Here is a 27,471-nt window from a genome sequence, read left to right on the forward strand (position 1 = left end):
GAAAAAGAGCAGGTGAAAAAACGTATTTAGCAATTTGTAGGACGCCTGGTGCTTTTCCGTTCACCATACAATAGCAGCTACAGTTCGTGACACAGGCTGTAACAGGGAGGTGTAACACTTCCCTTTGGAGAACACTATCACAGCAGCACCTGCAGATATAGCAGGCGCTGGAAATAGTTATACTAAGATTTTGCGCGCCCCTAACACCCAACTTAATATAAAATAAATAGATTATTTCCCCAATAAAACTGTATTTTACATCAAGTCTGGAGCAAAGCTCAGGCATTATTTATCTTTAACATTTTCAATTTAATTACTATATAATTTATTTATGCAAAATATGTACCATTTTCAGACGGAGGTATTTACTGAAAAGCGCCAACGTTCTCAAGGCGTACACTGATAAAACCAAATACTTGAATTCAGTTTGAAAGAAAGAATTTCGTTCTATGAAACCTCACTATTAAAGTCACTGCTGAATACGCATCAAGCCCTAAAATTATGCCTCTGTGATACAAAGCAATTTAATATACATGCGATTAACCACACGGCATAGCAGCGATGAGAGGAATGAGAGAGGCACACATTGATAGGTAATTCATCAAAACAGAAATTGGAACAAATAAGAGTCAGCTTTCATGCTCACGTTACTACAGTATGTGTTCTTCAGGGTTGTCAGAAAAGCGGCGGGAATATTCAGCATCCCTAATATGTAGGATCATTGGAACGGGAGTGAGCAATTTGGCCTTTCAATCGTACTACTACCAATGTGAGGATTTAGGTATATACAAAAAACGTTTCCTCAAAATTCAACACATAGCACATAGCTCTTCACCAAAGTGAATTAATTGCCATTCCCAGCATAGAAATTGCTTCTGAATTATTTGGTTGCTTTGATGTCCCGAACACCCAAATCATTGAAAGGCAAGGTTGGATGACAGGGCTGAAGAAAGAGAAAATCACTTTTGGATGATTCTGGAGATAAACACACGGTATAACGATAACCTTCAGCCTGAGCAGGTCCGGTATAATTAAATAGTTCATTTGGTGCAGGTCTCCGATTAAAAGCATCATTGGAATTCCTTCGCCTGTCGCAACAAACTGTAGAGCTGTCATTTTCATCAAAAGTTCTGTCTTGTTTAAGCTTCAGGGTGACAAGAAAAGTGATGATTACAAGAAACAAGAAGGAAGTTGACCCTAAAATGATGATTAAATAACGATTTAGACCCGAAAAATATTCCGACTGTCTGGGTGTATCCGTTCCTTCAGAGGATTTTTCAGTAATATTAGATAAGATTGAAAATGAGATTGTGGCCGTACTGGAGAGGCTCGGCTGTCCATTGTCCTTCACACAGATGACCAGTCTTTCTGTGGTGATGTCTTGGTCCCTTAAACGTCGAGTTGCTCTGATTTCCCCAGAGAGAAGCCCCACAGTAAACAGACTGGGGTCAGTGGCCTCCAATAGCTGGTAGGAAAGCCGTGCGTTCTGACCGGAATCGGCATCAGTGGCGATTACCTTGGTGACCAAGTATCCTGGATACACTGACTGGGGCAAAATCTCCACTGATGCGGAATTGTTCCACGTTACAGGTGAAACAATAACCGGTGCATTGTCATTTTGGTCCAAGATGATAACATTCACGCTGGCAGTGCTGCTCAGTGGGGGAGATCCAGCATCCTGGGCTTGAACTTTGACCTGGAAATGTTTCTGTTGCTCATAGTCAAAGGAGCGCAGCGCGTAGATGTTCCCATTTTTGGAGTTAATAGTGACGTAAGCAGACGCAGACATTTCTTGCACCTGATTCTCCAGAATAGAATAGGAGACTTCCCCGTTCTGATCCAAATCAGCATCCAAAGCGGTAACATCAAATATAGAAGCACCCGGAGTGTTGTTTTCCATCAAATACACATTATATAAGGATTGTGTAAACCTCGGTGCGTTGTCATTTACATCGGTTACCGAAACCAAGATGGTTTTACTTGTTGAAAGAGGGGGAGACCCTCCGTCCCAGGCTGAAATGGAGATGTTGTACACAGGGGCCGTTTCACTGTCCAGAATACCATTGGTAACCAACTTATAGTTGTTTCTCAAAGGATTTTCGAGCTTAAACGGAATGTTCCCTGGAACCTGACACTGAACTTGTCCATATTCACCAGAATCCGGATCCGATACGCTGAACACAGCTATCACAGTCCCCGGAGATGCATCTTCCCGCACCGCACTTGACACCAAGGTCACGTCTAGCTCGGGTGCGTTATCATTCGTATCTATTATATCGACCATAATTTTGGCGTGTCCTGCTATACCGACTGGTGCATTGTCCACAGCTTGTACATCAAGTTCATAAACATTTGATTCCTCAAAATCCAGTACTCCTTGAACTCTGATCTCTCCAGTTTCCGGGTCCAATTTGAACAGCTCGCGCATTCTTTGGGAAACGTGATTGATGAAAGAATATGTTAGTTCAGCGTTCGCCCCTTCATCTAAATCAGCAGCGTTAATTTTTATCACCAAGGTACCTTGGGCGACATTTTCTACTACTGTCGCGTTGTAGATTTCATGATCGAATACAGGTGGGTTATCGTTCGCGTCCAATACAGTGACCACAATCCGAGCTGTGCCAGATCTGTGGGGAATCCCACCGTCAATGGCCGTCAGTACAAGAGTAAAGATTGACTGTTGTTCACGGTCCAAGGACTTCTCTAATAACAGCTCTGCACTTTTACTTCCATCCCTTCTTGTCTGCAATTTAATACCGAAGTGCTCATTTGGACTGATCTGGTAAGTGCTGATTGAGTTTGTGCCCACATCCGGATCACGCGCGCTCTCGAGAGGGAAGCGCGCGCCCGGCGCAATTAACTCACTGATCTGCAAGGAAAATCCGCTCTTTGTAAAGCTAGGCGAATTATCATTTACATCTAGTATCTCCACTGTAACGGGATGTATTTCGAAAGGATTATCGAGCGCTATTTGAAAAGAAAGGAAACAGGTAGAGCTTTGTCTACAAAGCTGTTCTCTGTCGATTCTTTCATTCACAAATAAAATCCCATTTTCCAGATTCACCTCCATGTATTGCTTCCTTTCATCAGACACCAGCCGAAACTTACGGGTCGATAATTCCCAAACGTTTAGTTTTAAATCCTCAGCGATATTCCCAACAAAAGCCCCGTGCTCCTGCTCCTCGGGAATCGAGTAGCGAATCTGTCCCGAAACCAGGTCCGACACACAAAGCAGGAAAATGAAAGACGCCCCGATCATCAGTGCATTCGCCATTGTCCTGGGCTGGATTTTGTAGCAAAATATCGTAATGTCTGACAATCGATTATATTAACTTGTCTCTTATTTCACAACAGTGATTCGAATATATATCTAGGTACTAATACTGAACCTTGAAATGCAAAGACTCAATCTGGGCAGATTTTTCTGAACATGGCCGCACAGCATAAACGCAGGCACCGTCTGTCTCTTCAAATCTGTTCTGTGTTTTCCTGGCGGAGGAGGGGGTTGATCTCTCGCATCGTCTCGTCTCCTTATTGGTAGACAGCGACACGAAGAGTCTCAACCAATAACTGCAGCAATCATTCTTAAAGCTAGACTGTCTCGATTTTTAAAATCATCTACCGACCGTTATATTTACGAGTGCACAATTGCAAATATCCAGACTAACGCACACAAAATTTCAATTTCATTTTGTAGTCTTACTTTTTACGTCTATATAACATACTATATGCTGCCAAAATTCTGCGGTTGCTCACGTCATCTTCGACATCACTAATAGTCGCAGATGGTTCATCGACATATTGTCATCCATGTATCTCAAAATTATTAGTACCTCACCTGCCACAGCCTATGCATTACCCATAATAGCATTCGGTGATAGATGGGTGAATCTCCTAATCTCGCGCAGCACCATGGAAGCTGTGAAATAATTTGGCAATCTTTTTAAGAAATTAGTGCATTTTATAATAAGCTGTTCAATAGCCATCATGTGAAGACAATTCTAGCTAATATTGGAGTTTTCGAAGAAGTTTTTTTTCTATTTTTCTTAAGCACAATTTCCTCACAACTATTTTGCACTAAATTAAACATTAGCAAAATGTGATTGTAACTTACATTCTGAATGTAAAATCTAAAAGACAGGAGTGTTTTCAGTGCATTAAAACATCACAAAACTAGAGAGCGTGCTTGTTCCACTGAAAAAAAGGTTTTCTTCCAGTCAGATAACAACAGTTTGGCATCGCATTCTCGATAAACTTCACACATTGTGCTCCTTTAGCAAGCTGTCTAGATTGGTTTATGTTTAGCCTGAGACATTCATAATAGTCCTTTCCTACATCTTGCAGGAGAGACTGAGCACGAAACCTTTATTTCCAACTGCATTTTAGTAATAGTCAAGACCCAGATAAAGTGTCGCTAAATTGCCACCAGTGGGAGGCGGTGGCATAGTGGATATGTCACTAGACTGGTAAGCCCGAGGCTCAGTCAAATGCTCTGTCAGCTGGTGGAATTTAAATTCAATTTAATTTAATTCTGGAATTAAATGTTAGTCTTAGTAATGGTGACCATGATACCATTGTCGATTGTTGCAAAAACCCATCTGGTTCACTAATGTCCTTTAGGGAAGGATATCTGCCGTGCTTACCTGGTCTGGCCTACACGTGACTCCAGACCCACAGCAATGTGGTTGACTCGAAATGGCCTAGCAAGCCACTCAGTTGTAAACAACCGCTACGAAAAACAATAAGAATAAAACCGGATGGACCACCCGACATCGGCACGAAATGACAACGGCAAACCCAGCCCTGTCGATCCTGCAAAGTCCTCCTTACCAACATCTGGGGGCTTGTGCCAAAATTGGGAGAGCTGTCCCATAGACTAGTCAAGCAACAGTCTGACATAGTCATAATTACCGAATCATACCTTACAACCAATGTCCTAGACACCACCATCACCATCCCTGGGTATGTCCTGTCCCACCGGCAGGACAGACCCACCAGAGGTGGTGGGACCGTGGTATACATTCGGGAGGGTGTAGCCCTGGGAGTCCTCAACATTGACTCAGGGTCTCATGGCATCAAGTCAAACATGGGCAAGGAAACCTCCTGCTAATTTGCACCTACTGTCCTCCCTCAGCTGATGAATCAGTACTCCTTCATGTTGAACACCAATTGGAAGAAGCACTGAGAGTAGCAAGGGCACAAAATGTCCTCTGGGTGGGGGACTTCAATGTCCATCACCAAGAGTGGCTCGGTAGCACCAGAGCTGGCCAAGTCCTAAAGGACATAACTGCCAGACCGGGTCTGCAACAGGTGGTGAGGGAACCAACACGAGGGAACAACCTACTTGATCTCGTCCTCACCAATCTACCTGTTGCAGATGCATCTGTCCATGACAGCATTGGTGGAAGTGACCACCGCACAGTCCTTGTGGAGACGAAGTGCCGTCTTCATGTTGAGGATACCCTCCACCGTGTTGTGTGGTACTATCACCGAGCTAAATGGGACAGATTTCGAACAGATCCAGCAACTCAAAACTGGACATCCATGAGGCGCTGTGGGCCATCAGCAGCAGCAGAATTGTATTCAACCACAATCTGTAACCTTATGGCCCGGCATATCCCTCACTCTACCATTACCATCAAGCCGGGAGACCAACCCTGGTTTAATGATGAGTGCAGGAGAGCATGCCGGGAACAGCACCAGGCATACTGAAAAATGAGGTGTCAACCTGGTGAGGCTACAACACAGGACTACTTGCATGCCAAACAATGGAAGCAACATGTGATAGACAGGGCTAAGCAATCTCACAACCATCGGATCAAATCAAAGCTCTGGATTCCTGCCACATCCAGTTGTGAGTTAACAGGAGGAGGAGGCTCCACAAACATCCCTATCCTCAATGATGGTGGAGCCCAGCATGTGAGTGCAAAAGACAAGGCTGAAGTATTTGCAACTTTCTTCAGCCAGAAGTGCCGAGTGGATGATCCATCTCGGCCTCCTCCTGAGGTCCCCAGCATCACAGATGCCAGTCTTCAGCCCATTCAATTCACTCCACGTGATGTCAAGAAACGGCTGAAGACACTGGATACTGCAAAGGCTATGGGCCCTGATAACATTCCGGCAATAGTACTGAAGACTTGTGCTCCAGAACTAGCTGCGCCCCTAGCCAAGCTGTTCCAGTACAGCTACAACACTGGCATCTACCCGGCAATGTGGAAAATTGCCCAAGTATGTCCTGTCTACAAAAAGCAGGACAAATCCGACCTGGCCAATTACCGTCCCATCAGTCTACTCTCAATCATCAGCAAAGTGATGGAAGGTGTCGTCGACAGTGCTATCAAGCGGCACTTACTCAGCAATAACCTGCTAACTGACGCCCAGTTTGGGTTCCACCAGGGCCACTCAGCTCCTGACCTCATTACAGCCTTGGTCCAAACATGGACAAAAGAGCTGAACTCAAGAGGTGAGGTGAGAGTGACTGCCCTTGACATCAAGGCAGCATTTGATCGAGTGTGGCATCAAGGAGCCCTAGCAAAACTGAAGTCAATGGGAATCAAGGGGAAAACTCTCCATTGGTTGGAATCATACCTAGCACAAAGGAAGTTGGCTGTGGTTGTTGGAGGTCATTCATCCCAATCACATGACATCACTGCAGGAGTTCCTCAGGGCAGTGTCCTAGGCCCAACCATCTTCAGCTGTTTCATCAATGACCGTCCCTTCATCATAAGGTCAGAAGTGGGGATGTTTGCTGATGATTGCACACTGTTCAGCACCATTCGAGACTCGTCAGATACTGACGCAGTCCGTTTCCATATGCAGCAAGACCTGGACAACATTCAGACTTGGGCTGACAAGTGGCAAGTAACATTCGCACCACACAAGTGCCAGGCAATGACCATCTCCAACAAGCGAGATTCTAACCATCTCCCTTGACATTCAATGGCATTACCATCGCTGAATCCCCCACTATCAACATCCTGGGGGTTACCATTGAGCAGAAACTGAACTGGACCAGCCATATAAATACTGTGGCTACAAGAGCAGGCCAGAGGCTGGGAATTCTGCGGCGAGTGTCTCACCTCCTGACTCCCCAAAGCCTTTCCACCATCTACAAGGCACAAGTCAGGAGTGTGATGGAATACTCTCCACTTGCCTGGATGAGTGCAGCTCCAACAACACTCAAGAAGCTCGACACCATTCAGCATAAAGCACCCCGCTTGATTGGCACTCCATCCACCTTCAACATTCACTCCCTCCACCACCGGTGCACTGTGGCTGCAGTGTGTACCATCTACAAGATGCACTGCAGCAACTCGCCAAAGCTCCTTCAACAGCACCTTCCAAACCCGCAACGTCTACCGCTTAGAAGGACAAGGGCAGCAGACGCATGGGAACATCACCACCTACAAGTTCCCCTCCAAGCCACACACCATCCTGACTTGGACCTGTATCGCCGTTCCTTCACTGTCGCTGGGTCAAAATCCTGGAACTCCCTTCCTAACAGCATTGTGGGTGTATCTACACCATATGGACTGCAGCGGTTCAAGAAGGCAGCTCACCACCATCTTCTCAAGGGCAATTAGGGATGGGCACTAAATGCAGGCTTAGCCAGCCAGCGACGCCCACATCCCATCAATGAATTTAAAAAAAAACACCAACTCAATGTAATTTGTTGCTTACATTTCAACACATATCGGTGCAGTTGACTGCTGTAGATACGCATAAGCCTTACCCTGTCTCACCCATAATTACCATGAGTGATTTGATCTTGTTACTAAAAGTGTGAACTAGAATTCCTCTGAATTGATTGTCCTGTCTCAACCTTCATATGTTAAAGATGTATAAATGTTTATTGTATTGTTGAGAAAGAACGCTGATTTTGAGCTATGGAGACGAGTTAATATGTTGATTCATTCAGAAATACAGAGTCATCGAGGAGGAAACTGCAGCGCAGACTGTTCCATCTCGTTTATGCATCCTTCAGTAATACGAGAGGGTGCACAGGATGGTCTATGAACTATGAAAAAATATTATTAAGTTATAAGTAAAGTGTCTATTTGTTCCTGTTGAAACTTCAGGATTCTGCCTACGATTGCATCCGCCACTGTTCGCATGTCAGCCCTTTGGCTTTGTCCAGAATTTAAATTGAAAATTTATGTTAAAACTGCACAACCTGATCAAAATTGTCCCTGAATTGATTGTCCTTTGTCAACCTTCATATGTTCAAGATGCATACATTTTTATTTGGAATTTAATATCGGAAGTATCATGTGTGGGCTTTGCAGACACCCTTTGGTATTTCTAGTGGAATCCTACGAGCATTTAGTGATAAATGCAATTCTTCTTAAACGCATTCACAATTTCGCAACACTTAGTGCTCGAATGAAACCCCCTCACCGGGAACAGTCAACACATACACGTACAAGGTGGTACACATTTTACATGTCTTTAGTGGTATCCAGTGGCAAATTGACATCGCACAGACCATAACTGCCATAACTACCAGTAACTTTGGCTTTCAAACTCATGTGATATCAAGAAACGGCTGAGCGCACTGGATACAGCAAAGGCTATGGGCCCCACAACGCCCCGACTGTTCTGCTGAAGACTTGTGCTCCAGATCTAGCTGTGCCTCTAGCCAAGCTGTTCCGGTACAGCACCAAACCTGCCATCTACCAGACAATGTGAAAAATTGCCCAGGTATGTCCTCCAAAAAGCAAGATAAATCCAATCCGGCCAATTACCACCACATCAGTCTACTCTCAATAGCAGCAAAGTGAGGGAAGGTGTCGTCAACAGTGCTATCAAGTGGCACTTACTCACTAATAACCTGCTCACCATTGCTCAGTTTGCGTTCTGCCAGGATCACTCGGATCCAGACCTCATTACAGCCTTGGTCCAAACATGGACAAAAGAGCTAAATTTCAGAGGTGAGGTGAGAGTTATTGCATGTGACATCAAGGCAGCATTTGACCGAGTGCGCCATCAAGGAGCTCTAGTAAAATTGCACTAAATGGGAGTCAGGGCGAAACCTCTCCACTGGCTGGAGTCATACCTAGCACAAAGGAAGATGGCTGTGGTTGTTGGAGGCCAATCATCTCAGCCCCAAAACATCGCTGCAGGACTTATCACTGAAGTGTCCTAGGCCCTACCATCTTCAGCTGCTTCATCAATGACCTTCCCTCCATCATAAGGTCAGAATTGGTGATGTTCACTAATAACAGTGTTCAGTTCCATTCGCAACTCCTCAGATGCCCACAAGTAGCAAGACCTGGACAACATAGAAACAGCGAAAAATACCAGCAGGAGTAGGCCATTCGGACTTTCGAGCCTGCTCCTCCATTCAATATGATCATGACTGATCCTGTATCACAATACCATATTCCCGCACTCTCACCATACCCCTTGATGCCTTTTGTGTCTAGAAATCTATCTATCTCCTTCTTAAATATATTCAGTGACTTGACCTCCACAGCCTTCTGTGGTAGAGAATTTCACAAGTTCAGCAAACACTTAGTGAAGAAATTTCTCCTCATCTCATTCCTAAATGCCCTACCCCGTATCCTGAGACTGTGACCCCTCGTTCTCGATCCCCCAGCCAGGGGAAACATCCTCCCTCATCCAGTCTGTCTAGCCCTGTCAGAATTTTATGGCCTAGAAATTCAGTATAGCCACGTTTGGGGCGCTGAAGTCAGGCGGCCGCTAAAGTTTGCGCCCGACGCAAAGTCGCGCCACCTTCGCCGATATTCAGTCGCATCGCTCCAAGAGGTTGCTGCTGCGCTAAAATAGGCAATGCACGACTATCTTTAGGCGCTAAGCCGGCGGTGCTCAGCAATACCCCCGAGGCCGGGCGCAGCGCAGGTGCGGCGAGTTGTTGATTGACAGCAGACACTCTGGCGCCGGTCAGCTCTTAAAGGGGGAGGGTGGATTTGTTTGCCTGCCACGCCCTGCACACTGCAGCCCTCAACCTAGGCCTGACCACTTCAGCGTCATCTGCACAATGCCCAGGGCTATGGAGAAGGCCAGGGAGAGAGCACAGCGCTTCAGCGACGGTGACCTGAGGGTGCTGGTTGGCGGAGTGGAGCGCAGGCGCCATGTTCTGTTCCCAGAAGGTGGCAGGAGGCCGCTGCCCAGTGCCTACCGGAAAGCCTGGAGGGAGGTCTCAAACAGGGTGTCTTCCAACAGCGTGGTTGGCAGGACTCCTGTGCAATGCCGGAAAAAGTTCAACGACCTCACTCGGGTTGTCAGGGTGAGTACCCTTTCCAGTGTCCTCCTCATCCCTGCATGTGCACCTCACTTTATGGGCAAAGGGACCTGAAAGCCCTAATGGCCAGCCCTCATCCAGCAGCTATGGGACTGTCATGAAAATCACTTGCACATTCAGCAGTTTACACACTGTACAAGCTATTCGACCATGGGAGGCATTGCAGACAAGATCAGGGCTTCACACTGTACTTAGAGGCCGTCCTTTCTCTTGCAGGCCAAGGAGGCGCACAACCGGCGGAAACTAAGTGAGACCGGGGGAGGCCGTCCTGACGTCAAAGAGCTCTCCGACCTCGACCAGCATGTGGAGCGCATTATGGCAGGCTGGCTGATTGGCCCCGTGGAGATGCCGACCCTGTTCTGGGCACCAATGGTAAGGGCATCACCTTTTTGACCTCTCTCTTTCCACTTGTGCCTCAGATCAGCATCCTTTGCCACTGTCCGGCCAATGCAGTGAATGGCAGCACTCATGCCTCCCTCGCTGCCGCCCTGTCCTCACTCTAAAGCTACTCTTGTGCCTTCCTGCTTTCAGATGGTGAATCGCCAGGTGAGGAGGCGGGCCCTCAAGCTGCCACTGTCAGCGATTCCGAATTCAAGGGGGAGGAAGAGGAAGCCGGCCCATCAGTGCCACCCTCAGCCGCGCCAGCCCATGGCGGTGAAGGGGACACGTCTTCCCTGGAGGGGAGCCGGGGGGAAGGGTCGAAGGAGAGTGAAGCTCCGGGGCCCAGCTGGCTGCAGCAAGGCGGGAGGGATGGGGAAGCTCGGAGGACTTCTCCCCAGAGGGTGAGTGCGGCCTCCAGTCCTGCGACGGTGAGCGCAGAGGAGGTGCGGCTCCTGGAGGAAATGGCCGTCCAGGCTGAGCGCAGGCACAATGAGCTCATGGCTGCAGTGGCAAGGATGCCTGACTCCATTGAGTCTTTGTCAAGGAGTGTGCAGCAATTTGGAGCAGCACAGGCCAGGTGTCTACAGGACTTCGCGGCAGCACAGGCGGCTTCGAGCCAAGTGCTCAGTCGTTCCGTCCATTCACTGGCTGTTGTCATGCGGACACAGACCAGGGCCACACGGGCACTAACTGCTGCCACCCTCGCTGGATCAGCCAGGCATCGCCAGGGCACACGCCGCGCAGCAGCAGCCCAGCAGTCTGTTCTTCAGCTGTTTGCTGCACATGCTGCAGTGCTGGCCCATGCGAGTGCCAATGTATCAGGCGACCAGGGAGCACCTGCAATCTGTCAGGTTGGCACCATTCCTGCAGCCGGCACTGCCACTCCGCCATTGCAACTGCCACGAGCCGCTGGACAGACTGCTGCCGCCCAAGCAGAGTTGGAGCAGTCAGCAGCCGGCCCCTCCAGGGCCAGAGCTGGTGCAGGCCGACCCCCAAGGGCATCTGCCATCTCGCCATCTGACCCTCAGCAGCCTTCCCCCAGCCTTGCTGCAGCCACTGGGCTCCCATTGAGGAGGAGCTGCAGGGCGGGCAGGGGCCAGGCAAGGATACAAAAGGCATCGCCCTCGCAGGGCAAAAAGTAGAAGGTCTGCACAAATGCTTTGTGGTTGTTGAAAGGCCGAGACTGGTGTAGTTGTGTTTTTGTAAGGCCGAGACTGGTGTCTTTCTTTGTTTTTGTAAGGCTGGGACTGTTAGTTTTGTGTTTTTGGAGGGGGCTTCCCCACATGAGGTTGTAATGTGGGAAGGGCAGAGGTTTGCAATAAATGAATGTTCTTAAATCGCACTGTGCATGTTTTATTTAGCAAGTCCTGGTTGGCCTGCTCGGCTGAGGGCTTGTGGAGTGGCTACGTTCATCTGCTGACATTGGCACAAGCCATTCCCTGTGAGGGGGCCTTGAACCGATGTTCAATAAGCCGGCGACGGGCGGCCCTTGCACTTTCTGCCTCCCTCCTGTGCTGGTCCTCCTCCTCCTCCTCCTCCTCAGGTGGTCCTCCAATCTCTGGTGGCAGTGGCTGAGTCCTGCGGATAGCCAGGTTGTGCAGCATGCAGCACACGACCATGAAATGGGAGACTCGCTCCGGCGAATATTGTAGGGCTCCACCGGAACGATCCAGACAGCGGAACCGTTGCTTCAGGACGCCGATTGTTTGCTCAATGATGTTCCTGGTCGCTTGATGGCTGTCGTTGTATCCCTCTTCAGCAGGGCTGCTGGGCGCACGGAGCGGGGTCATCAGCCAGGTACACAAAGGATAGCCTTTGTCCCCAATAAGCCATCCTCGTGGGTGAGGCTGGGCCTGGAACATGTCTGCCACAGAAGTCTGGCGCAGGATGAAGGCATCGTGGCTGCTGCCTGGAAAGCGGGCATTGACAGCTAGGATGAGCTGCCTGTGGTCACACACCAGCTGAACGTTGAGCGAATGGTAGCCCTTCCGGTTGCGGTAATCCTCGGAATTCTCCAGAGGTGCCCGCAAAGCCACATGCGTGCAGTCAATGGCGCCCTGCACCATGGGGAAGCCCGCGAATGCTGCAAAGCCCATTGCACGCTGTTGCTGCTTGGCAAGGGCCACGGAGAAGCAGATGAACTGACGTCTCCTTTTGAAAAGGGCATTGGTCACCTGGCGGATGCAGCAATGCACGGTGAACTGGGATATGTTGGAAATGTCCCCAGTAGCGGATTGGAAGGAGCCGGTGGCATAGAAGTTGAGAGCCACCGTCACCTTCACTGCCACCGACAGAGACGTCCTGCTCCTCAGATGTGGCTGCAGATCACTGCCAAGCAGGTGGCAGATCTTTGTGACCACCTCCCTTCGGAATCGCAGCGTCCAAACACACTGCTCGTCAGGCATGTTGAGATAGGAGAACTGCTGGCGGTATACCCTGGGTGGGTAAGGCCTCCGTTCCCGCCACCTGTTGCCCCCTCTCCATCTAGCCAGGACTGCCACTCTCTCACGCCGTCTGTGAGCCCTTTGGTTGCAATGGAGAAGGCCAGTGTTTGCACCCATTGCAGCCCCCATTATATGTTAGCAAACAATGATATGTCAATGAAGGCAAAGACAGGTGGAAAGCTGTGGCCTGAAGCCACAAGTGCCTGTCCGAGTGTTGAGCCAAAGCAGAAAGCTCTCTACCTTGGTCTCTCTGCAAAGATCCGTCTCTCAAGAAGGAGTGCTGCGAAATGGCAGCCTTTTCTAGTGCAGGAGGAGTGCCCTTTAATTTGCGCCCCCCGCGCCCCGCATCGACTGAGCGCCGTTCCACTCTACCAGTCGCTAGGGGCGCCAGGTGCACAATAGGGCGTCGCAACTGAATTTCCGGTTTGGGGCGCACAAAGGGCGTTGCACGAAGAAATGACATCAGGATCTGCGCGCGCAGCTGAGCGCGCGCAAATACTTTGCGCCGCCGCTAAATCATGAGTGAAGTTGGGGAGAGGCGCAGATCGCGCTGTGCCCGGCCGCTAGCCACCTAGCACCCGACATCTACTCCTCCTAAGGCGCTACCGGCTGGCGCAACCAACTGAATTTCTAGGCCTATATGTCTTAATGAAATACCCTCTCATTCTTCTAAACTCTAGTGAATAAAGGCCTAGTCGACCCAACCTCTCCTCAGACGACAGTCCTGCCATCCTAGGAATCAGTCTGGTTTACCTTCGCTGCACTCCCTCTATGGCAAGTATATCCTTTTACAGGTAAGGAGACCAAAACTGCACACAGTACTCCAGGTGTGGTCTCATCAAGGCCCTGTATAACTGTAGTAAGACATCCTTGCTCCTGTACTCAAATGCTCTTGCAATGAAGGCCAACATACCATTTGCCTACTTAACTGTTTGCTGCACCTGCATGTTTGCTTTCAGTGGCTGGTGTACAAAAACACCAAGGTCCCTTTGTACATCAATATTTCCCAATCTATCACCATTTAAATAACACTCTACCTTTCTGTTTTTCCTAACAAAGTGGATAACTTCACATTTATCCACGTTATACTGCATCTGCCATGAATTTGCGCACTCACTCAACTTGTCTAAATCGACTTGAAACCTCCTTGCATCCGCCTCACAACTCACAATCCCACCTAGTTTCATGTCGTCAGCATACTTGGAAATATTACATTTGGTTCCCTCATCCAAATCATTGATATATATTTTGAATAGCTGGGGCCCAAGCGCTGATCCCTGTGGTGCCCCACTAGTCACTGCCAGCCACCCCGAAAAAGGCCCATTTATTCCTACTCTGTTTCCTGTCTGTTAACCAATTTTCAATCCATGCCAGTATATTACCCCCAATCTCATGTGTTTTAATTTTGCACACTAACCTCTTATGTGGGACTTTATCAAAGGCCTTCTGAAAATCCAAATACACCACATCCACTGGTTCTCGTTTATCTATTCTACCAGTTACATCCTCAAAAAGCTCCAGTAGGTTTGTCAAACACGATTTCCCTTTCATAAATCCATGTTGACTTTGTCTAATCCCGCTGATATTTTCCAAGTGTCCTGTTATCACATCCTTTATAATAGACTCTAACATTTTCCCTACTACTGATGTTAGGCTAACTGGTCTGCAGTTCCCTGTTTTCACTCTCCCTCCTTTTTTAAATAGTGGGGTTACATTTGCCACCCTCCATAATCTATAGAATTTTGGAAGAAGACAACCAATTAATCAACTATTTCCATGGCTGCCTCTTTAATACTCTGGGATGCAGATTATCAGGTCCTGGAGACTTAGCGGATTTCAGTCCCATTAATTTCTCCAGCACTATTTTTTTACTAATACTAATTTCCTTTAATTCCTCCTTCTCACTAGACCCTTGGTTCCCTAGCATTTCTGGGAAGTTATTTGTGTCCTCTTCCGTGAAGACAGAACAAAAGTATTTGTTTAATTGCTCTGCCATTTCCTTTCTCCCCATTATAAATTCTCCCGTTTCTGACTGTAAGGGAGCTACATTTGTCTTCACTAACCTTTTTCTTTTTACATACTTGTAGAAGCTTTTACAGTCCGCTTTTATGTTCCTTGCAAGCTTATTCTCATGCTCTATTTTCCCATGCTTAATCAACCTCTTGGTCCTTTTTTGCTGAATTCTAAACTGCTCCCAATCCTCAGGCGTGCTACTTTTTCTGGCAACTTTATATGACTCCTCCTTGAATCTATTACTATCATTAATTTCTTTTGTTAGCCAGATTTGGGCCGCTTTTCCTTATGTGTTTTTTCGCCAGAAAGGAATGTATAACTGTTGCAATTCCTGCATTTGTTCCTTAAATGTTAGCCATTGCCTATCCACTTTCATGCCTTTTAATGAAGCTCCCCAATCTATCATAGCCAACTCACTCCTCATTCCTTCGTAGTTTCCTTTGTTTAGATTTAGGACCCTAGTTTCGGATTGGACAATTTCACTTTCCATCTTAATGAAGAATTCTATCATGTTACGGTCACTCTTCCCTAAAGGACCCCACACAAAAAGATTATTAATTAAGTCCTTCTCATTGCATAATACCCAATCTAGGATAGCCTGTTCCCTAGTTGGCTCCTCAACGTACTGGTCTAAAAATCCATCTCATACACACTCCAGGAATTCATCCTCCACAGTATTATTACTGATTTGGTTTGGCCAGTCTACATGTAGATTAAAGTCACCCATGATTACTGTAGTACCATTGTTACATGCATCTCTAATTTCCTGTTTGCTGCCGGCCCTACATTACCACTACTATTTTGGAGGCCTATAGACAACTCTCCCCACTGTTGTCTGCCCCGTGGTGCTTCTTAGATCCTCCCAGACTGATTCTACATCTTGAGTTTCTGAGCCAATGGGCTAAAAATTCGGTATCGCCGCGCCAGGTCTTTAGTGCCTGAAATTTAGCGCTGGGCCGGATTCCCCTAGCGCCCACCTGAAATTCAGTAGCGCCGCCCCAAGATGGAGGCGGGCGCTATTGGAGGGTTTGGCCGCCTCGTTTGGGGTGAAGAATGTCAGTTTCCGGCTCCCAGCTGCCGCTGCGGCAACCGATGCGATGCAGCAGGCTGGGGTACTGCAGGCCTCCTCCTTCTCTTAAGGAGGAGCTGCCTGCAGCCGTGAGATCGCCGCTGGATTCCCCCGTCAAATGAGCCCGGCACCACGGAGAAGTGCCGGGCTCGCGGGAGTCACACACCAATGCCGCGGGGGGGTGGTGCAGGAGTCCGTGGAGGGAGGTGCGGCCAGGCGGCCGCCGGGAAAGCGGCCGGCCGCCCCTCCACCTTTATGCGCCGGCCTCTCGGAGCTGTAAGGCACCGTTTTGCAAACGCTGTTTGCGGCCGCGACGGGCGAGGCGGCCGCAACTGAATTTGGCCATCGGGGCGGATTACCATTGGAACCGGGGCGCTGCGCACACCGATGACGTCATCGGTGCCGGCGCAGCGCTACCGGCTAACGCCGATGTTAGGGACCAACTCAATTTCAGGCGCTAAAAAACTTCCGCCGCAAACCACTTTATAGCCAATAAGTGGGCGCAAACGCGACTGAATTTCTAGACCAATATCCTTTCTCACTATTGTTCTGATTTCAGCCTCTACTAACAACGCCACCCCACCTCCTTTTCCTTTTTGCCTTTCCTTCCAAAATATCGAATATCCTTGGATATTAAGCTCCCAGCCTTGATCACCCTGTAGCCATGTCTCCGAAATTGCAATTATATCATATCTGTTTACATCTACTTGCGCTGTTAATTCATCTACCTTGTTCTGAATGCTTTGTGCATTCAGATACAGTGCCTTTAGATTTGTCGTTTTATCATTTTTAGACATCTTAACATTTTTTTGTACCATGGCACTATTTGTCTTATTACCATTTTTCCTTACCCGAACCCTATTTTGTTAGTGCACTCTTTTGTTTGTACGCTCTGTCCCTTCCTGATGCAATCTGGTTATCCTTACCCCAATCACTTTCCTGCACTGCTTCCTTGTCTTTTCTCTTTAGCATTCTAGATTTGTCTCCACCGGGACCCTCCACATCCTGCTTATTTAGTTTAAAGCCCTATCTACCTCCCTAGTTATTCAATTCACTAGAACTCAGGTCACAGCATGGTTCAGGAGTAGTCCATCCCAATGGAACAGCTCTCTCTTTCCCCAGTACTGGTGCCAATGCCCCACGAATCGAAACCCACTTCTCCCACACCAGTCTTTGAGCCACACATTCATATATCCCTGATCTTATTTAACCTATGCCAATTTGCTCGTGGCTCAGGTAATAATCCAGAGATTATTACCTTTGTGCTTCTGCGTTTTAAATTAGTCCCTAGCTGATTAAACTCTCTCAGCAGAAGCTTTTTCTAAGTCCTACCTATGTCGTTGGTACCTACATGGACAACGACAACTGGATCCTCCTCCTCCCACTCCAAATTCCTCTCCAGCCCAGAGGAGATGTCCTTTACCCTGGCACTGGGTATGCAACATAGCCTTCAGACTCATGCTCCTGGCTGCAGAGAACAGTGTCTATCCCCGTAACTATACTGTCGCCTACTACAACCACCTTCCTATTTACTCCCCCCACTTGAACGGCTTCCTGTACCATGGTGCCGTGATAAGATTGCTCATCCTTCCCGCAGTCCCCGCACTTGTCCACAAGGGTTGCAAGAACCTCGAATCTATTGGACAAGTGCAGGGACTGAGGCTCCTGCAATACTACCTCCTGGATCCCCGTACCTGCCTCACTCACAGTCACATCCTCCTGTCCCTGACCACGTGTCAATTCTAAAGTATTTAATCTAAGGGGTGTGGCTTCCTACTGGAGCAAAAGGTCTAGGTAACTTTCTCCCTCCCTGATTTCTCACAATGTCTGCAGCTCAGACTCAAGGTCCTCAACTCGGAGCTGAAGTTCCTCCAGCCGCAGACATTTACCGCAGATGTAGTCACTCTGGACAAAAATGTCCACAAGCTCCCACATATTACAGCAGAAACACATCTTCTGTTCTCCCATTCTTTTATTTATTTAATTAATTAGTTTAGTGTTAATCAAATTATTTACCTCATTTAGTTTATTAAATTAATGCAATTAAGTTTTGTTTTTAAAATTTAGTTATATGCTATATGTTAACTTAAAAGTTAGCGCACAATCACTATCAATCACTTACCTGCCTTACCTGTGACGTCACACTGCAGTTTTCTCTTGTTGTTACAGGTCCGCTGCTGCTTTTATCCCCAATCTCGGGCCTCGGTCTGCTCCCATTTAAGTCCGCCGCCGCTCTGCGGGAGAAGTTAGGAAAAGCAAGGCAAAGCAGTTCCTCCTTCCACCACTACAACAAACTCCCACACTTACCAAACTCCCAAGTTGATCACTCATTGCCAGTTGCACTCACAGGCCGCTGTATTTAAACTGGTTGTCACTCAGGTGAGTCAGCACTGCTCTGCTTTTGTTTCAGGAACCAGTTTAATCTAGCTTGCTAATTAACTAACTACAGCAGCTCTCCAGTGGGAGAGCTTGCTTGTTTGTCTCTGCTTAAACCTGAAGAATCTTAAAAATGTTAAAGTTTAAATTTTAACTTAGACAGTTGATCTTACTTTAGAGCGATCGGCAATTAACACTAGATTTTAAAATAGATTAACCCTTAAAACTCCCATGCCTACCAAACTCCCAAGTTTTTCACTCTGTGCCCACTGCACAGGCTTGGGCTGATAAGTGGCAAGTAACATTCGCCCCACACAAGTGCCAGGCAAGAAAGAGTCTAACCAGCCCTTTAACATTGAACGGCATTACAATCACCGAATCCACCACCATCAACATTCTGGGGGGTTACCATTGACCAGAAAAGCAACTAGACCAGCCCCATCAATACTGTAGCTACAAGAGCAGGTCAGAGGATGGGTATTCTGCGGTGACTGTCTCCCCTCCTGACTCCCCAAATCCTTTCCACCATCTAAAAGGCAAAGCAGCCCGCTCCATTGGCAACCCATCCATCACCGTCAACATTCACACCCTCCACCACCAGCGCACCTTGGCTACTGCATGTACCATCTACAAGTCACACTGCAACAACTTGCCAAGGATTCTTCGACAGCACCTCCCAAACCCGCAACCTCTAGCACCTAGAAGGACAATGGCAGCAGGTGAATGGGAACACCATCACCTCCAAGTTCCCCTCAAAGTCACACATCATCCTGACTTGGAATTATATCACCGTTCCTTCATCATTGCTGGGTCAAAATCCTGGAACTCCCTCCCTAACAGCATTGTGGGAGTACCTTCACCGCACAGACTGCAGCGGTTCAAGAATGTGGTTCACCACCATCTTCTCAAGGGCAATTAGGGATGGGCAATAAATGGTGGCCTTGCCAGCGATGCCCACATCCCATCAATGAATAAATAAAACTCTATAGCTGTAAACTCTAGTAAAACGATCTATACAGAAGTGTACTGTTATTTCACAACACTGACATGATAACTAAAGAATCTGGCTTGTCATCAAATTATTCTTATTAAGGTTATGTTGACGTTCAATGACTGGACCTGTAGGTTGTGCATTGAACTGGCATCTGTAAGTCTTTGACTTTGTCATGGAAACGCAAAGTATAATACTGCGGACATATGCAGTCTTTGTCTGTGACTCCATTCTAAACATAAATTACACATGTTGAAAATAAATGATTGGTGTGCTGTTATATTTATATTAATAATCTGCTCTGGTGAATGGGAAAGGAGTACACCAAGATATTGCATTTATTAAGCGTTTTTAATGCAAAGATGTTCGAGGACCTAATCTGAAAAACATGGAAGACCGACCAGGAGAGCATTGGAATAATTGAACCCGGAGGTGATAAAACGTGGATGAGGGTTTCAGCAACAGGTGGGGTAAGTTAGGGCATAGTGGCTGATGTTACTGGGAGTTTTGTGATGTGAAAAATGGAATTTGAAGTTCAGCTCGGGGTCGAATCAGATGCTGAGGTAGTGAATATAGAATCATAGAAACTTACAGAACAGAAAGAGGCCATTCGGCCCCTCATGTCTGTACTGATTCTTTGAAAAAGCAGTCACGGTTAGACCCACATCCCCGCTTGTTATTCGTAACCCTGTAAGTGCCTCATCCTCAAGTCGTTGTCCAAGTCCCTTTTAAAATTATTTATGGAATCAGCTTCCACCACCTGTTCAGGTAATATATGACCTGTAGTTATTGACCCAATCGCCAGTGGAAGTACATTTTCTCTATTTACTCTAACAAAACCTCTCATCGTCTTGAAAACCTCTATGAGGTCACCTCTTAACCTTCTCTGTTCCAAGGAGAACAGTCCGAACTTTTCTAACCTCTCCTCATAACAGAAGTCCCTCATTCCTGGTAAGATCCTGGTAAACCTCTTCTGTACCCGTTCTAAGGCCTTTACATCTTCATGAAGTATGGTGCCCACTATTGTCCAAAATACTCCAGCTGAGGCCTAACCAGTGATATATAAATATCTAGCATGATCTCTTTGCTTTTACATTCTATTCATTATTTATAAACACAAGTAACCCATATGCTTTTTTTAAACCACCTTATCAACTTGCCCCGCCAGGGTAAGTGTAAGAATCTCTTTGTGATATCTTTCATTCCAAATTATTCGACATTGACCCACATTGGTGGCAGTGGTTAAAAGTATATTCAGCACAAGCAAGGATCAACACAATTACTGCAACTTAAACAGCAGTTTACAAAGTATAATTAAGAACCATACTACCCTGTTTATATATATGTGTGTGTGTATAGGTGTTACAAAAAAAATAGTGACTGCATGCATATATATGTATAAAGAAAATAAGTGTTAATATACAAATTAACAAGTATATTGACTATAATCTTACATAAGGATTTGTTTAATAGACACCAATGTCTCTCTGTTCATCTACACTTTCCAGAATTGTATCATTTATAGTACACTGTCGTTCCATATTAGCCCTCCCAAAGAGCATCACTTCACACTTCTCCGCATTGAACTCCATCTGCCATGCTTCTACCTATTTCATCATTCTGTCTATTTCATCATGCTGTCTATTTCATCATTCTGTCTAGATCATCCTGAAGCATATAACAATCCTCATCATGATCTATTACTTTGCTAAGTTTTGCATCATCTGCAAACTTTATAATACTGCTCCCTACACCCAAGTCTAGGTCGGTTATAAACATTTAAAAAAATAATTGATCCAAAGCTGACCCCTTGGGGAACACCACTGCAAACCACCTCCCAATCTGAAAAACATCCACCCTTTGCTTCCTGTCACTGAGCCACTTCTGTATTCATACCATCACATTCCGCTTACATCCATGGGCTTCCATTTTCTTCATAAGCCTCCTGTGTGGCACTTTGTCGAATGCCTTCCAAAAGTCCATATGTACAACATCCAACGTGATCAACCCTCTCTGTTAACTCATCGAGGAATTCCAGTCAAGTTAGTCAGATCCGATTTTCCTTTAACAAATCCATGCTGCTTGTCATTGAATAACCCATGTATTTCTAAATGAAAGTTTATTTAGTCCATAATAATTGTTCCCAAGAACTTCCCCACCACCAAATTAAAGGATTTCATTTGACTGTGATTCTTTTTTTTATTTGTTCGTGGAATGTGGACGTCGCTGGCAAAGCCAGCATTTATTTCCCATCCCTAATGGGCCCTGAGAAGGGGGTGAGCCGACTTTTTGAACCGCTGCAGTCCATACAGTGATGGAGCTCCCACAGTGCTGTTACGGAGGGAGTTCCAGGATTTTGGCCCAGCGACGATGAAGGAATGGTGATATATTTCCAAGTCAGGGTGGTGTGTTACTTGGAGAGGAACTTGGAGGTGGTTTTGTTCCCATGCGCCTGCTGCCCTTCTCCTTCTAGACAGTAGAGGTCGTGGGTTTCGGAGGTGCTGTCGAAGAAGCCTTGGTGAGTTGCTGTAGTGCATCTTGTAGATGGTAAATTTTGCAACCACGGTGCACCGGTGGTGGAGGGCGTGAATGTTTAAGGTGGTCGATGGGGTGCCAATCAACCGAGCTGCTTTGTCCAAGATGGTGTCGAGCTAGATATCTGAAGAGAAAAAGATTGGTGAAGTCAAGCGTAGGTCCCTTACAGTCAGGATCAGGGGAATTTATAATGGGAAACAAGGAAATGGCAGACCAACTAAATACATGCTTTGGTTCTGTCTTCACAAAGGAGGACACAAATAACCTCCCAGAGATGCCGGGGAACATAGGGTCTGATGAAAGGTAGGAACTGAAAGAAATCAGTATTTGTAGGGAAATGGTGTTAGAAAAATTGATGGGACTGAAGGCCGATAAATCCCCAGGGCCTGATGGTCTACATCCCAGGGTACTTAAAGAAGTGGCCCTAGAGATAGTAGATGCATTGCTGGTCATCTTCCAGAACTCGATAGACTCTGGAACGGTACCCATGGATTGGAGGGTAGCTAATGTTACCCTACTATTCAAACAAGGTGGTAGAGAAAAAGCGAGGAATTATAGACCGGTAAGCCTGACATTGGTAGTGGGGAAAATGCTAGAGTCTATTATAAAAGATGTAATAGCAGAGCACTTGGAAAGCAGTGACAGGATTGGACAAAGTCAACATGGATTTACAAAAGGTAAATTATGCTTGACTAATCTACTGGAATTTTTTGAGGATGTAACTGGTAAAATAGACAAGGGAGAACCAGTGGATGTGGCGTATGTGGACTTTCAGAAGGCTTTCGATAAGGTCCCACATAAGAGATTAGCATGCAAAATTAAGGCACATGGGATTGGGGGCAAGATATTGACTTGGATAGAGAACTGGTTGGCGGACAGAAAGCAAAGAGTTGGAATAAACGGGTCGTTTTCCGAGTGGCAGGCAGTGACCAGTGGGGTACCGCAAGGATCGGTCCTAGGACCCCAGCTGTTCACAATATATATTAATGATCTGGACGAGGGAATTGGATGTAATATCTCCAAATTTGCAGACGACACAAAGCTGGGTGGGAGGGTAAGCTGTGAGGAGGATGTCATGAAACTCCAGTACGATTTGGACAGGTTGGGTGATTGGGCAGAAACATGGCAAATGCACTATAATGTGGATAAATGTGAGGTTATCCACTTTGGTGGCAAAAACAGGAAGGCAGATTATTATTTGAATGGCAATAGATTGGGAGAAGGGGAAGTGCAAAGAGACCTGGGTGTCCTTGTGCACCAGTCGCTGAAGGTAAGCATGCAGGTGCAGCAGGCGGTTAAGAAGGCAAATGGTATGTTGGCCTTCGTAGCAAGAGGGTTTGAGTACAGGAACAAGGATGTCTTGCTACAGTTGTACAGGGCCTTGGTGAGACCACACCTTGAGTATTGTGTGCAGTTTTGGTTACCTTGCCATGGAGGGAGAGCAGCGATGATTCACCAGGCTGATACCTGGGATGGCAGGAATGACGTATGAGGAGAGATTGTGTCGATTGGGCTTATACTCACTGGAGTCTAGAAGATTGAGAGCGGATCTCTTCGAAACCTATAAAATTCAGTCAGGTCTGGACAGACTAGATGCAGGAAGGATGTTTCTGATGGCCGGGGAGTCCAGAACCAGGGGTCGTAGTCTAAGGATAAGGGGTAAGCCATTTAGGACTGAAATGAGGAGGAATTTCTTCGCCCAGAGAGTGGTGAACCTGTGGAATTCTCTGCCACAGAGGGCGGTGGAGGCCAGTTCATTAAATATATTCAAGAAAGAGTTGGATATATTTCTTGAGGCTAAATGGATCAAGGGATATGGGGAGAAGGCAGGGACAGGTTACTGAATTTGGATGATCAGCCATGATCTCATTGAATGGTGGAGCAGGCTCGAAGGGATGAATGGCCTACTCCTGCTCCTATCTTCTATATTTCTATGTTTCTATGTTTCTTCAGTGTTGTTGGAGATGCCCTCATTCAGCCAAGTGAATGAGGGCATCTCCAACAACTCCTGACTTGTGCCTTGTAGATGGTGGAAAGCCTTTGGAGAGTCAGGAGGTGAGAGACTCGCCGCACAATACCCAGCCTCTGACCTGCTCCTGTAGCCACAGTATTTATGAGGCTGGTCCAGTTAAGTTTCTAGTCAATGGTGACTACAAGGATGTCGATGGTGGGGGATTCGGCGATGGTATTGCTGTTGAATATCATGGGGCGGTGGTTAGGGGCTCTCTTGTTGGGGATAGTCAGTGCCTGGCACTTGTGTGGCGAGTACGTTACTTGCCACTTATCAGCCCAAGCCTGAATGTTATCCAGATCTGGTTGCATTCGGGCATGGACTGCTTCATTATCTGAGGAGCTGCGAATGGAACTGGACGCTGCAACCTTCAGCAAACATCACGACATCTGACCTTATGATGTAGGGATGGTAATTGATGAAGCAGCTGAAGATGGTTGGGCCTAGGACACTGCCCTGAGGAACTCCTGCAGCAATGGCCTGGGGCTGAGAATATATCCCTCCAACAACCACGACCATCTTCCTTTGTGCTAGGTATGACTCCAGCCAGTGGAGAGTTTTCCCCTGATTCCCATTGACTTCAATTTTACTAGGACTCCTTGAAGCCACACTCGTTCAAATGCTGCCTTGATGTCAAGGGCAGTCATTCTCATCTCTCCTCTAGAATTGAGCTCTTTTGTCCATGTTTGATCTGGAGCCGTATGGTCCTGGCAGAACCCAAACTGAGCATCAGTGAGCAGGCCTCTTGGTGAGTAAGTGCTGCTTGATAGCACTGTCGATGATACCTTCCATCACTTTGCTGATGATTGAGAGTAGATTGATGGGGCATTAATTGGCTGGATTGGATTTGCCCTGCTTTTTGTGGATGGGACATACGTGGGCAGTTTTCCACATTGTCAGTCTTGTAGCCATACTGGAACTGCTTAGCTAGACATGCAGCTAGTTCTTGAGCACCAGTCTTCAGCACCACCACGGGACATTGTCAAGGTCCATAGCCTTTCCTGTATCCAGTGCGCTCAGCCGTTTCTTGATATCACGTGGGGTGAAACAAATTGGCTGAAGACTGGCTTCTGTGATGGTGGGGTGCTCAGAAGAGGCCGAGATGGATCATCCACTCGGCACTTCTGGATGGAGATGGTTACAAACGCTTCAGCCTTGTCTTTTGCACTTGCATGCTGGGCACCACCATCTTTGAGGATGGGGATGTTTATGGGGCCTCCTCCTCCTGTCAGTTGTTTAATGCACCAACACCATTCACGACTGGATGTGGCAGGACTGCAGAGCTTTGATCTGATCCGTTGGTTGTGGGATCACTTAGCTCTGTATATAGCATGCTGCTTCTGTTGTTTAGTCTGCATGTAGTCTTGTGTTGCAGCTTCCCCGGGTTGGCACCTCATTTTTAGGTATGCCTGGTGCTGCTCCTGGCATCTCTTCTGCATTCCTCATTGAACCAGGGTTGATCACCTGGCTTGATGTTAATGGTAGTGTGTGGGATATGCCGGGCCATGAGGATACAGATTGTGCTGGAATACAATTCTGCTGCTGCTGATGGCCCACAGCGCCTCATGGATGCCCACTTTTTAGCTGCTAGATCGGTTCTGAATCTATCCCATTTAGCACAGTGGTAGTGCAACACAACACGATGGAGGGTGTCCTCAGTGTGAAGATGGGGCTTGGTCTCCACAATGACTGTGCAGTGGTCACTGCTGCCAATACTGCCATGGGCAGATGCATCTGCGACAGGTAGATTGGTGAGGGCGAGGTCAAGTACATTTTTTTCCCTCGTGTTGGTTCTCTCACCACCTGCCATCCTCCAGCCTGGCAGTTATCTCCTTCAGTACTCATCCAGCTCGGTCAGTAGTGATGCTAGTGAGCCACACTTGGTGGTGGACATTGAAGCCCCCACCCAGAGTACATGCTGTGTCCTTGCTACCCTCAGTGCTTCTTCCAAATGGTTTTCAACATGGCGGAGTGCTGATTCATCAGCTGAGGGAGCAAGGTAGGTGGTAATCAGCAGGAGGATTCCATGCCCTTGCTTGACCTGATGCCATGAGACTTCATGGGGTCCAGAGTCAATGTTGAGGACTCCCAGGGCCGCTTCCTCCTTACTGTATACCAGTGTGCCGCCACCTCTGGTGGGTCTGTGCTGGTGGGGCAGGACATACACAGGGATGGTGATGGAGCAGTCTGTGACATTGGCCAACAGGTATGATTCTGTGAGTATGAGTTATTATTGGGCCATAATTTGTGGCCCCTGCGGGTGCATACGAGGTGCACACATGCCCGTAAGGGATTCGCAAGTTCTGGATTTAGGCATGTGATCTGTCTTGCTGGATGATCCACATCCCCGGGAAAAGGGCATCCGCAGGCAGACAGTTGGGCTATTTGCCCAACTTCTGCCCAGCAAATGCCCATGAAATTCTTATGCCTGCTTTTACCAGTGTAAGAGTTTTAACAAACAGAAAAATAAAATGATATCAATAATTTCTACATTTAAAAACCCGTCGAATAAGGTAAGTTTATTTTAGCCCCTTTAAAACATTTAAATTTATTTTTCAATAAGTTGCATTTTCGTTTTAAATATTTAGTTAATGCCGTTTAATTAATGTTAAACACGTGATTATTTTATTGTATATTTGAAGTGCAGAGGTATTTTTGGGGGTATTCCCATTCATACTTATGGGGTTTCCGTATGTACTGAAATGAATGGGGATCCTCTACTGTCATTTGTTGGGCCGGTCCAAATGATTCAAGGGGTGCTTACTATCCGCATGTGCCCCTGAGATACGTGGGCCACTGCGCATATCTACGCATAAAGGCCCAGGAACGCAATTCTCCATGGATCTTGAGACAGAAGATAAATTCGTAGATTTTTTTGCCATTCGGAGGCAACTGCCCCCAGGAAGCCTCCGACAGCAAATTTATTGTTTTGTTGTAGCAACTGAGTGGCTTGTTAGGCAACTTCAGAGGGCAGTTAAGAGTCTACCACACTGCTGTGGGTCTGGAGTCACCCAAAGGGCAGACCAGGTCGGGACGGAAGACTTCTTTCTTAAAGGACAATAGTGCACAAGATGGGGTTTTACGATAATCCAGTAGTTTCATGGCTGGTACTAGATTTTTTATTCCAGATTTATTTAATTAACTGAATTCATATTCCACATGGTGGGATTTGAGCTCACATCTACCCAGATTATTGGTTCAGGCCTTTTTCTTCTTCTTAGGCAGTCCCTCGGAACCAAGGATGACTTGCTACCACGTGAAAAATGAGCTTTCAGGTGACTGATGAGTCCAATGCGGGACCTACAGTCTCTGTCACAGGTGGGGCAGACGGTGGTTGAAGGGACGGATGGGTGGGGTGCTTGGGTTGAAGTGTGCTCCTTCCACTGT

At 47.0% G+C, this 27,471-nt stretch overlaps 1 pseudogene; it reads right to left on the minus strand.

The window, feature by feature from the left end:
* Positions 1 to 469: 469 nt before the first annotated feature.
* Positions 470 to 3,621, minus strand: LOC147114327 (protocadherin-10 pseudogene; annotated as a pseudogene).
* Between the last annotated feature and the right edge of the window lie 23,850 nt (positions 3,622 to 27,471).

The sequence above is a fragment of the Somniosus microcephalus genome, chromosome 8 (assembly GCF_052327205.1).
Source record: "Somniosus microcephalus isolate GS21.2 chromosome 8, FLI_Smic_1.0, whole genome shotgun sequence".
NCBI classification, from domain to species: Eukaryota; Metazoa; Chordata; class Chondrichthyes; order Squaliformes; family Somniosidae; genus Somniosus; species Somniosus microcephalus.